Below are 12182 nucleotides of genomic sequence, written 5' to 3' on the forward strand. Positions count from 1 at the left end.
AGCCACCTGGCACCCTCGAGTTCTCACCTGCTTGTTCTCTGTGTTTGTCTTGATTTGTGGTTGCAAACAACAAAAACCCACTCTTGTTAGTTTATGCAAAACAGGAATTTATTGGAAGGGTGTCAAGCAACTCACGGAATTGAAAGGGAGTAGCCAGAACCAAGGGAGGCTACGTGGCCACTACAATGGCCAAATTCACACAGGGTGCGAGTCTGGCGTGGGCACGATGGCTGCTGCCACTGCTGGGCCTGCCGCTGCCTCCACCACCACTGCCATTGGCACGAATTCCAAGGGGTCCCCTACATCTCTGCATCACTCACGCCAGATGCAAAGCCCAGGCGGGAGCATGTGGTTGGACAGGAGAGGGTCATGTGATTGTGCTGAGAGTGTCCTAGCCCGGACTGCTGTTCCCAAACATCAGAAGGGCTTTGAGACATTGAGCTCCAGAAAATATAACAAAGGTCCACTGCAGTCACTGGATGCTGTAGGGATATTGGGAAAAATCTTTTAACCACTTGGTGCCTCAAGTTTGTCCTCAGCAAAGATTCATCAATTTGAAATGGCATGTTTTGAAAATATAAACCAGTAAGAAACAACCTGATTACAATATGAGGAGAAATTAGCATGGGCTGAAATGACTTGAAATGGCACACGTGGAAAAGTGTGTTAGTGCACCTGGATGGATGGCTACCTCTCAACCTGGGATGGCTCACAGCCACAGGGACGCACTCCTACAACCAGACCATGGACACCGGTCCCCAAGAGATCAGCCAGATACTGGAGTTACCAGACGCAGATCTTTAAATAACACGGTTCAAGTATTAAAGGAACTCAATGAAATGATGGGAAATTTCAGCAGCAAACTGGCAAGTATTTTTAAAAATGATGACTACAGTAATTGTCATTAAAATTCAATGGCCAGATTTAGCAGTAGATGACATAGTCTTTAAGAATTAGTCGAGAATATCAAAGAAAATATCCAGACTGAAGCATGGAAAGAAAAAAGATAGAAAACAGAGACAAGAACGTAAGAGACATATGGGACGCAGCAAAAAAGGTTTAAAATATGCGTAGGTGGAATCCCAGGAGAAGGAAACATTAACGAAGAAAAGACAATATTTAAAGAGATATTTAAAACAGATTAAAGACATCAAAGCCATAGATTTGGCAATAATAGAAACTTCAAGCAGGAGGAATATAAAGAAAATGAAATTGAGGCATATTGTAATAAAGGTGCTGAGAACTAAAAATGAATAGAAAATCTTAAAAGGAAACCAGTTGTTGGGGAGAGAGTATATTACAATCAAAAGGAGAACAATAAGACTGACCACTAACTTTTACCAGAAACAATAAAAGACAAAAGACATGAAATCATATCTTCAAAGTGCTGGAAGAAAATAACTGACAACATTTTACAGCCACCAAAAATATTCTTCAAATATTAAGGTGAACTAAAAATATTTCCAGACAACAAAACCTGAGATAATATGTTACCAGTACACACATACTAAAAAATGTTTTTTAGACAAAAAAAAAAAAAATGATCTCAGTGAAAGCAAGGAAATGCAGGAAGAAATAAAGAACACTGTAAAGTGTAAATATTATAGTAGATAAATCTAAATTAATACTAAATTAGTGCCGACCGTGTACATAGTAATAATATTAATGTTTTGTAGAGTTTTAAATAGAAAGAGAAGTTATAAAGCAATAATAGTATTTAAGGCAGGAGGACAGAACTTAAAGTGGCATAAAGTCCTTAAATTTCCCGGAAAGTGGTAAAAGACCTAATTTATCTGAGATTGTAATAAGTCAAGGATGCACGCTGTATTATCTCGGGTTAAAAAATTAGCATAGATCTAACAAGCTAATGGAGGAGTAAAAGAAAGAGCAATTTGAAGACAAGATATAAAAGAAAAGGAACATAAAGCAATCAATAGAAAACAAGTAGTAAGATAGATTTGAGCAAAAATGACCAGTAACTACAATAAATGTAAACAAACTTTATAAAGAGTCCAATTAAAAGATCAATTTTTTTCGAAATGGATTTAAAAAGAAATAACTATATACTGTGTATAAGAGATACTCCTTAAATACAAGGTTGAAGAAAGTTTGAAAGTGGAAGAATGAAAAAAATATCACTTGCAAACTGCACAACAGGAACTTGAAGTCAGATTTAAGGAAGACCCTTCCTAACGTTAAAGAAAGACATTGGAATCCCAGCACTTTGGGAGGCCGAGACGGGCGGATCACGAGGTCAGGAGATCGAGACCATCCTGGCTAATACGGTGAAACCCTGTCTCTAATACAAAATACAAAAAACGAGCCGGGCGAGGTGGTGGCGCCTGTGGTCCCAGCTACTCGGGAGGCTGAGGCAGGAGAATGGCTTGAACCCGGGAGGCGGAGCTTGCAGTGAGCTGAGATTCGGCCACTGCCCTCCAGCCTGGGCGACAGAGCCAGACTCTGTCTCAAAAAAAAAAAAAAAGAAAGACATTGGAATGAGCTATTGTGGAATGTTTCTTGGATGTATTTAAGAATAAAAGAAAACTCTCATTCACCTTCCAGAAACAGAAAGCTAGTCTTCCTGTCTGTCCATGTTTCTACACTATGCCTGGGAAGAACGTGGTGGGTCAGTAAAAAATGAGTAATTCATTATCGGAAATTGATGAGTCATTTGTCATATGCCCGTTTATACTGCATCCCCAAGACATATAATTAAGAAAAGTCCAATTTTCTTTTCTTTTTTTCTTTTGAGACGGAGTCTCGCTCTGTCGCCCAGGCTGGAGTGCAGTGGCCGGATCTGACCTAGTAAGACAAACTTACCTGGCACATCTCCATGTAAGAAAATATTCATAGAAATAAAATGAGGCTGATTCTCTCCAGTCCTTTGTGAAAGTCGCATCTTTCTAAAGCATTTTAAGATCCAACAGTAGAACTGTCTGCATTTTTAGTACTGTGCCAAATATTTAGTACTGCCACCTGCTTTATATATTTTTATATATTTTTCTTTTGCAAATGTTTTTGGTTAGTATGTTTAAAAGGCTGAGGAACAATTCGTTTCGTGGATCCAAACGTGGTTCTGTATTTTACTTTTTAAATGATATTAAGGAACTCCTGTCAGTAGATACTACCTTACAAACGAGTAAACAGAATATATTTTTTAAAAAACTTTGTTGGTCAGGCGCAGTGGGTCACCCTTGTAATCCTGGCACCTAGGGAGGCCGAGGCGGGCAGATTACATGAGGTCAGGAGTTTGAGACCAGCCTGACCATTATGGTGAAACCCTGCCTGTATTAAAAATACAAAAATCAGGCTTGTGTAATGGCAGGCGCCTGTAATCTCAGCTCCGCGGGAGGCTGAGGCAGGAGAATCGCTTGAACCTGGGAGGCGGAGGTTGCAATGAGCTTAGATCCGCCACTGCCCTCCCACCTGGGCGACAGAGTAAGACTCTGTCTCAAAAAAACAAACAAAACAAAACAAAACAAAACTGTTAAGTAGGAGTACTATTCTTCATGTCTTCCATCCCACCATAATTCAAGTATTTTCAAAAGCAGAGCATTAAGGCATTAGTAGGTGATAGCGCAGGTGCCTTATTCCCTAACCAAGTGCGAGTGGCTGCCAGCGGACTGTGGACTGACATCGAGACACGCGTCTCCAGCGAAGCATCAGACTCCGGGGCCCACGCAAGGTCGCTGAGCGCGGGGCATTCCCGGTCTCCCCCGCGGCCGCTCCGTCGCCCGGCAACGCAGCCACGCCGCGGCTCGGCCCCGCCCCCGCTGCCATGGCAACGCGACCGCCGAGCTAGCTTTGTGCAAGCATTGCTCAGGCGCCCCTATGCGCTGGCCGCCGGGCCCGCTGGGGCCGCGGCAACTTTTCTAACCTCACCGTACCAGCAGCTGTCCCTTCTCCTACCCGGAACCGCCGATCAACTTTCACCCCTACTTCAGTAAAAAAAATGTTCCACCGACACAGGGTTTCGGACAAAGGCTGCTTGGCTCTACCTTCTCCAAAAGGGCGGGCGAGGTGACAATCGATAGAGGAAACCCCACTTGCCTGTCTCAGCATCCCTCCCATGTCCTCGGAGGGTCGCTGGAGGGATCCCAGCATCCAGCTCCGAGCTGGAAGTGGAAAGAAGGTCACCGAGAAGCCAACGGGAAACTGTCTCGGGTGCGCGCCGCCCCCATGCCCTGCGCCCTCTTCATTTGCTCGGCCAGGGCGGGAACTCCCAGCCGCTGGGCCCAGGACCGCGGCGAATCAGTTTCTGGCTCCCAGCCCAGCAGAGCTCACACCGGCTCTGGACGGCTGTCTGGATGCCGCGTTTCCCTGGCGATGAGCAGTTCAGCGTCACCCTCTGTGGCCAGCTCGGCTTCCAAGGCCGGGACTGTGCTATTGTTCGCTGTTCTTCGTGGGGAGGATGGTGGCGGGCCTGGGCTGAGCCCGGAGCGGGCTGATGAGGCGAATTTCTTGCAGGCCTTTTCTCTCCCGCTTCTCCCAATCCCTTGCTGTTGCATATTCATAAGAAGGCGGGGTCGTTTCCCATCTCCTTTGAATCCCCCAGGCTTGAGGATCAGAGGAAAAGAATTGGGGTGTAAGAGGTTTGGGAGGGATCACTAGGAGGCGAATAGGGTGGGAGAAAGAGTGGGGACGCAGACAAGCAAATACAAGATTCCTGTTTACAATGTCTTCCCCCACCCTCAGGCAGCAAGCGCGCACACACACACACGCACACACACACTTCTTAATGCCTGAACTGAGCAAAGAAAATTTCAAAGAAATCCTGACTGAAGTGGGGATCAAGCTGCCAACACATGAACTTTGGCAGATACATTTAACCTATAGCAGACAGTAAAACTATCACGACTGGAAAACGATATAATTATATCCCAAGAGAATCAATTGTTTAACTATTAGAAACAAGGGAAATTTGAAAACAACAATGTATCAAAGATCACTATATGGACTCAGTAGCAGAATGTAGGTGACAGAATTCATCAGTGAACATGAAGGTAGACCAATAGAAATTATTCAATTGAAAAACAGAGGGCTGGCATGGTGCCTCATACCTATAATCCCAGCATTATGGGAGGCCAATGTGGGGATAACTTGAGGCCAGGAGTTCAAGAGCAGCCTGGGCAACATAGCAAGACCCTATCTCTACAAAAAAATATTTTTTAAAAACTTACCTGGGTGTGGTGCTGCTTGCTTGTACTCCAGCTACTCCAGTGGTTGAGGAGGGAAGATTGCTTGAGCCCAGGAGGTTGAGGGTGCAGTGAGCTGTGACTGTACCACTGAACTCCACAAAATGAGACCCTGTCTCAAAAACAAACAAACAAACAAAAAAGGACAAATAGAGAATGTCAGGAGACCTGTGAACAGCACTCCAGCCTGGGCGACTGAGAGACTCTGTCTCTGAAAAAAATATATAAATAGATAAAACACTCCAACTAAAACACAGAGATTAGCAGGTGGAATATATTAATAAAAACGAGAACCTATGTACTGTCTACAAAAGATGCTGTTTAAATGCAAAAGTACAAATGAGTCGAAAGTAAAAGAATGAAAAAAGACATACCGTGGAAACATAAGAAAGCAGAGAAAGCTGGAATAGCTGCATTAATCACAAACAGATTTTAAGAAAGAAGTGGTGCTAGAGATAAACAAGTTCATCTCATAATGATATAAACCCAAAGTAAGCAGAAGGAAAGAAATAATAAAGATAACAGTGGAAATCAATGAAACAGAAAATGGACATACTAAAGAGGAAAGTGAATGGAATCAAAACCTCGCTCTCTGAAAATATCAACAAAATTGATAAACTTTTAGCAAAATTGGTCAATTAAAAATGAATGGCCATGGGCCAGGTGAGTGGTGACTCACGTCTGTAATCCCAGCACTTTGGGAGGCCGAGGCAGATGGATCACTTGAAGTCAGGAGTTTGAGAACAGTTTGACTAACGTGGTAAACCCCATCTGTACTAAAAATACAAAAATTAGCCGGTGTGGTGATGTGTGCCTGTAATCCCAGCTACTCCAGAGATGGAGGCAGGAGGATTGCTTGACCTAGGAGGTGAAGGGATGCAGTGAGCCAATATTGCACCACTGCACTCCAGCCTGGGAGACAGAGCTAGAATCTGTCTCTAAATAAATAAATAAATAATAAAATAAAATATTGTCAATATCAGAAATGGAAGAGAATTATTGATACAGTTCTTACAGTTATCAAAAGAAAAATAAATATTGTGAACAACACTATGCCAAAAAGTTCAATGATTTGGATAAAAAAGATTATTTGAAAGACAGAAATTACAAAAACAGACTCACAAAATCCTAGAAGACCTAGATTGTCCTATAGCAAATTACTATTACGATTCCTATGAAACAGTGTCTCACTTTTGCCCAGGCTGGACTTCAGTGGCCTGACCATGGCTCACAGCAGCCTTGACCTCCTGGGCTCAAGTGATCCTCCTATCTCAGCCTCCTCAGTAAGTAGGACTATAGGCACACACCACCAAGCCGAGCTAATTAAAAAAATTTTTTTTGTAGATATAGGGTCTCCTTAAGGTGCTCAGACTGGTGTGGAATTCCTGGGATTAAGTGATCCTCCCACCTCGACCTCCCAAAGTGCTGAGCTTATAGGCATGAGCCACTGTACCCAGACTATGAGTAAAAATTATTTTTTAAATAAAAACCTTTCTACAGAGAAAACCCCAGTCTCTGATGACTTCATGGTGAATTTTGTGAAATATTTAAGTTTTTGAAACATTAAAATTTTAACATGTTAAGTGAAAACATTATGTTTCAACAAATAGTAGCCATCTCTCCCAAACTATGTCAGGTAAAAGAAGAGGGAATACTGCTCTAATCATTTTATGAGGCCTGAAATACCTTGGTTTAATACTTGACAGAGACATAATAAGACAACTATAGACTATTATCCTTCATAAAAATAAATGCAAAAATTTTAAATATTAAGAAATTGAATCTAGCAATTTTTTTTAAAGTACCAGGATCAGTTGGTGTTTCTCTAACAAATGCAATATTGCTTTGATATGAAAAGCAATTAATATAATTCACCCTTTTGATAGAATACAGGAGAAAAATCATGTGATCATCTCAACAGATGCAGGAAAAAACTATTTGACAAAGTTCACCACCCATTCATGATAAAACTCTCGGCAAACTCAGAATAGGATGAAATTTCCTCAACCTAAAAAAGGGCATCTGTAAAAAGCTTAGAGCTAACATCATACTTAATTGTGGAAAACTAAGTGCTTTCTACCTTAGAACAGAAACAAGACAAAAATATCCACTCTTACAAAGATAGTTACAAAAGACAAGTAAAAAAAAAAAAACACACAGTTTGTAAAGGAAGAAGTAAAACTGTATTATTTACATAGTTAACATAATTATGTATATAAACAATCCTAAAGAAATATACAAAATCTCCTACAAGTGATCACAGCAAGATCACAGGATAAAAGATCAATATGCAATAATCACTTTTTATTTCTGTATATCAATAGCAAGCCATTGAGAATGACATTTAAAAAACAAATACGGTATGTTCTCACTCATGAGTGGGAGATAAGCTATGAGGATACAAAGGTATAAGAATGATACCGTGGACTTTGGGGGCCTGTGGGGAAAGGGTGGGAGGGGGATGAAGGATAAAAGACTACAAATTGGGTACAGTGTATACTGCTTAGATGATGGATGCACCAGAGTATCAGAAATCACCACCAAAGAACTTATTCATGTACCCAAACATGACCTGTGTTCCCCAAAAACCTATGGAAATAAAATAGAAAAAAACAAAATACATTCAAAATAACAAACATATTCAGGAATAAATTTAACCAAAGATGTGGAAGATCTATATGCTGATAAAGAAATTTTAAAAGACCTAAGTAAATGGAGAGATAAGTCATGTTTATGAACTGGAAGACTCAATAATGTTAAGATATTAATTTTTCCTGGATCTATAATACAGTTGATGCAATTTTAATAAATATCATAGCAAGCACATTCTTTTAGAAATTGACAAGTAATTGGGGCCGGGAGTGGTGACTCATGCCTGTAATCCCAGCACTTTGGGAGGCCGAGATGGGCAGATCACGTGAGTTTGAGACTATTCTGGCCAACATGGTGAAACCCTGTCTCTACTAAAAATACTAAAACCTCATTTCTATTCCTTAAAAAATTAAAAAGCAAAAAAGTTACTGGCTATTTTCATATATTCTCTTGTGAAGGGCCTATTTAAATCTTTTGTCCATTTTTGATTGAGTTGTCTTCTTACTGGTAAATTGTAATAGTTCTTTATATATGCAAGACACAAGGCCTTTGTTGGATACACGTTTTGCAAACTTTTTTCCTGTTTTATTTTCTGAAAAGGGTTTTTTGAAGAGCAAAAGGTTTTCATTTTAATGAAAGTTAATTTATTAATTTTTTTGTTTCATGCCTTTATGTCTTAATAAGAAACTTTCTCCTAACCTAATATCACAAGTGTATCCTTCTAATTTTTTGTGACTTAAGTTTTAAGATTTTAGTTCTTAAATTTAGGTCTATGACCCATTCTGAGTTAATTTTGGTATACAATGGAAGATAAGGTTCCAGACCCTTTTTCCCCCAATATGGAAACATTCTAGTGCTGTTTGTTGAAAACACTAGCCTTTCATTCACTGAATTACTTTGGTGCTTTAACAAAGATGAGTTGACTATGCATATGTGGCTCTACTTCTGGACTGGACTCTTGTCCCATTGAGTGATGTGCCTTTCCTTATCCCTGTACCACACACTCTTGATAACTGCAGCATTATAGTCAGTCTTCATATCAGGTAGTGTAAGTCCTCCAACTTGCTCTTTCTAAAATTGTTGAGCTGTTAATGGGTCCTTTTAATTTTCATATCAAGTTTAGAATTACTTGTTAATTTCTTTTTTTTTTTTTCAGACGGAGTTTCGCTCTTTGTTGCCCAGGCTGGAGGGCAGTGATGCAATCTCGGCTCATTGCAACCTCCACCTCCTGGGTTCAAGCGATTCTCCTGTCTCAGCCTCCCAAGTAACTGGGATACCACAATCCAACAGAAAAATGACCAGAAGAACAGTTAACAGAAAAGGAAATACAACAGCATTTTAATCATGAGAAAAGATGCTCAACTTTTCCCATAATAAAAAAAAATTCAAATCAAAACAATACTAAGAAATCACTGCTCACTTATCAAGTAGGAAAACTGAAAAAATATAAAAAAGTACTTCTGGTGAGGGTGAGAGAAAACAGCTATCATACATGGCTCTTGGAAGTGTAATTAGTACCAGCACTGAGGAGGGCTGTTGACAATAGTTATTAGAATTTCAAATGTGTTTACTTTTTGAACTACCTCCTCTATTCCTAGGTATTTACTCTGCAGAAATATTTGCACAGTTGCAAAATTTTATCTATACAAGCTGTGAGAATTGCACATACCAGGATGGAATCCCTTTTTTCAGACCCTGCCAAAACAGGGCTGGGAATGCACAAAAGAGGGGACTCATGCTTGCGTGTCTGAGATAAGAACTGCTTCCAAAGGCTTCCTAAAACCCTCCCAAGAAATCCCTTCACATCTGTCACACACCTCCTGCCTTGAAAGTCTGGCATGTTTCACACGTATAGATGTATTTTTAGGTTGGTGCAAAAGTAACAGTGGTTTGGACTGTGAATTTTAAATCATTATAACTAGGGTCAAACGTCTTTATTATTCAAAATAGGAACCATTACAACTAACACATCTTTGCCAATGAGAAATAAGTTTCTTTCTTTTTCTTTTCTTTTCTTTTTTTTCTTTTTTTTTGAGATGGAGTTTTGCTCTTGTTGCCCAGGCTGGAGTGCAATGGTGCAATCTCAGCCCACCACAACCTCCGCCTCCCGGGTTTGAGTGATTCTCCTGCCTCAGCCTCCCAGGTAGCTGGGATTACAGTCTTGCACCACCACGCCTGACTAATTTTGTATTTTTAGTAGAGACGGGGTTTCTCCATGCTGGTCAGGCTGGTCTCGAACTCCTGACCTCAGGTGATCTGCCTGCCTTGGCCTCCCAAAGTGCTGAGATTACAGGCATGAGCCACCATGCCAGCCTGTTTATTTGTATAGTGTAAAAATCCATGCTGCAGGATTCAACAAACTCTTGAAAGCATTTTCCGCATCTTGTTGGTTGTGAAAGCGTTTTCCCTGCAAAAAGTTGTCGAGATGCTTGAAGAAGTGGTAGTCAGTTGGGGAGAGATCAGGTGAATATGGCAGATGAGGTGAAACTTTGTAGCCCAATTTGTTCAACTTTCAAAGCATTAGTTATGTGACGTGTGGTCAGGTGCTGTCATGAAGAAGAATTGGGCCTTTTTGCTGATCGATGCTGGCTGTAGGCGCTGGAGTTTTCAGTCCATCTCATCAATTTGCTGAGCACACGTCTCAGATGTAATGGTTTCACTGGGATTCAGAAAGCTGCAGTGGGTCAGACGAGCAGACAACCACCAAAAAGCAACCACAACCTTTTCTGGTGCAAGTTTGGCTTCAGGGAGGGCCTTGGACCATCTTCTCGGTCCAACCACCGAGCTGGTCATTGCTGGTTGTTGTATAAAATCCACTTTTCGTCATATCACAATCCAATCAAGAAATGGTTCATTGTTATTGCATAGAATGAGAGAAAAGGACACCTCAAAATGGCGATTTTTAAAAAAAAATTTTCCGTCAGCTCATGAGGCACCAACTTAACGAGCTTTTTCACCTTTCCAATTTGCTTCAAATGACAAATGACTGTAGAAACTGCATCACTAGGCTGGGTGCGGTAGCCCACGCCTGTAATCCCAGTACTCTGGGAGGCCAAAGTAGGCAGATTTGAGGTCAGGAGTTCAAGACCAGCCTGGCCAACATGTTGAAACCCCGTCTCTACTAAAAATACAAAAATTAGCTGAACGTGGTGGTGCATGCCTGTAATCCCAGCTACTCGGGAGACTGAGGCAGGAGAATCGCTTGAACCCGGAAGGCGGAGGTTACAGTGAGCAGAGATTATACCAAGGCACTCCAGCCTAGGCAACAGAGCAAGATTCAGTCTGAAAACAAAAAAGTGCATCATGTATGTTTACTGCAGCACTGTTCACAATAGCAAAGACTTGGAACCAACCCAAATGCCCATCAATGATAGGCTGGACAAAGAAAATGGGGGCACATATACACCATGGAATACTATGCAGCCATAAAAAAGGATGAGTTCATGGCTTTTGCAGGTACATAGATGAAGTTGGACACCATCATTCTCAACAAACATACACTGGAACAGAAAATCAAACACCACATGTTCTCACTCATAGGTGGGAGTTGAACAATGAGGACATGTGGATACAGGGAGGGGAATATCACACACTGAGGCCTGTCACAGAATTGGGGGCTAGGGGAGGGATAGTATTAGGAGAAATACCTAATGTAGATGACAGGTTGATGAGTGCAGCAACCACCATGGCACATGTATGCCTATGTAAAAAACCTGCGTATTCTGCACATGTATTCAATAACTTAAAGTATAATAATAATAATAATAAGGTTGGGCGTGGGGGTTCACACTTGCAATCCCAGCACTGTGGGAGGCTGAGGCCAGTGGATCACAAGGTCAGGAGTTCAAGACCACCCTGGCTAGCACAGTGAAACCCCATCTCTACTAGAAATACAGAAAAATCAGCCAGGCATGGTGGCACATGCTTGTAGTCCCAGCTACTTGGGAGGCTGAGGCAGGAGAACTGCCTGAAACCAGGAGACAGAGGTTGCAGTGAGCCAAGATTGTGCCACTGCACTGCAGCCTGGGCGACAGAACGAGATTCCATCTCAAAATAAAATAAAATAAAAATAAAAGAAAGTAGGTAAAATTAATTGTAATAATATATCTCATTTAACGAAAAAAGAAAAGTGCATCACTAGACATTCTTTAGGGCTATAGTAATTTCAATAAAACACTCTGAGGAATACTTGCCCAATAACAGCATCTCCACCAATCAACTGATGACAACTCTCACTTCATGCCTTTGGAACCAATGAACTCTGTTCCTAAGCAGGTTACATGAACCTCTCTGTTTTTGCTAAAAAAAAAACTTCCCTTAACCTTTCAGCAGATGCACGTGTGGGTTGCCACACTCCATGAATCTCTGATAAACCACTTTTTCCATTCCTGAATA

This window comes from Trachypithecus francoisi, unplaced genomic scaffold (assembly GCF_009764315.1).
Source record: "Trachypithecus francoisi isolate TF-2019V2 unplaced genomic scaffold, Tfra_2.0 Contig01461, whole genome shotgun sequence".
NCBI classification, from domain to species: domain Eukaryota; kingdom Metazoa; phylum Chordata; class Mammalia; order Primates; family Cercopithecidae; genus Trachypithecus; species Trachypithecus francoisi.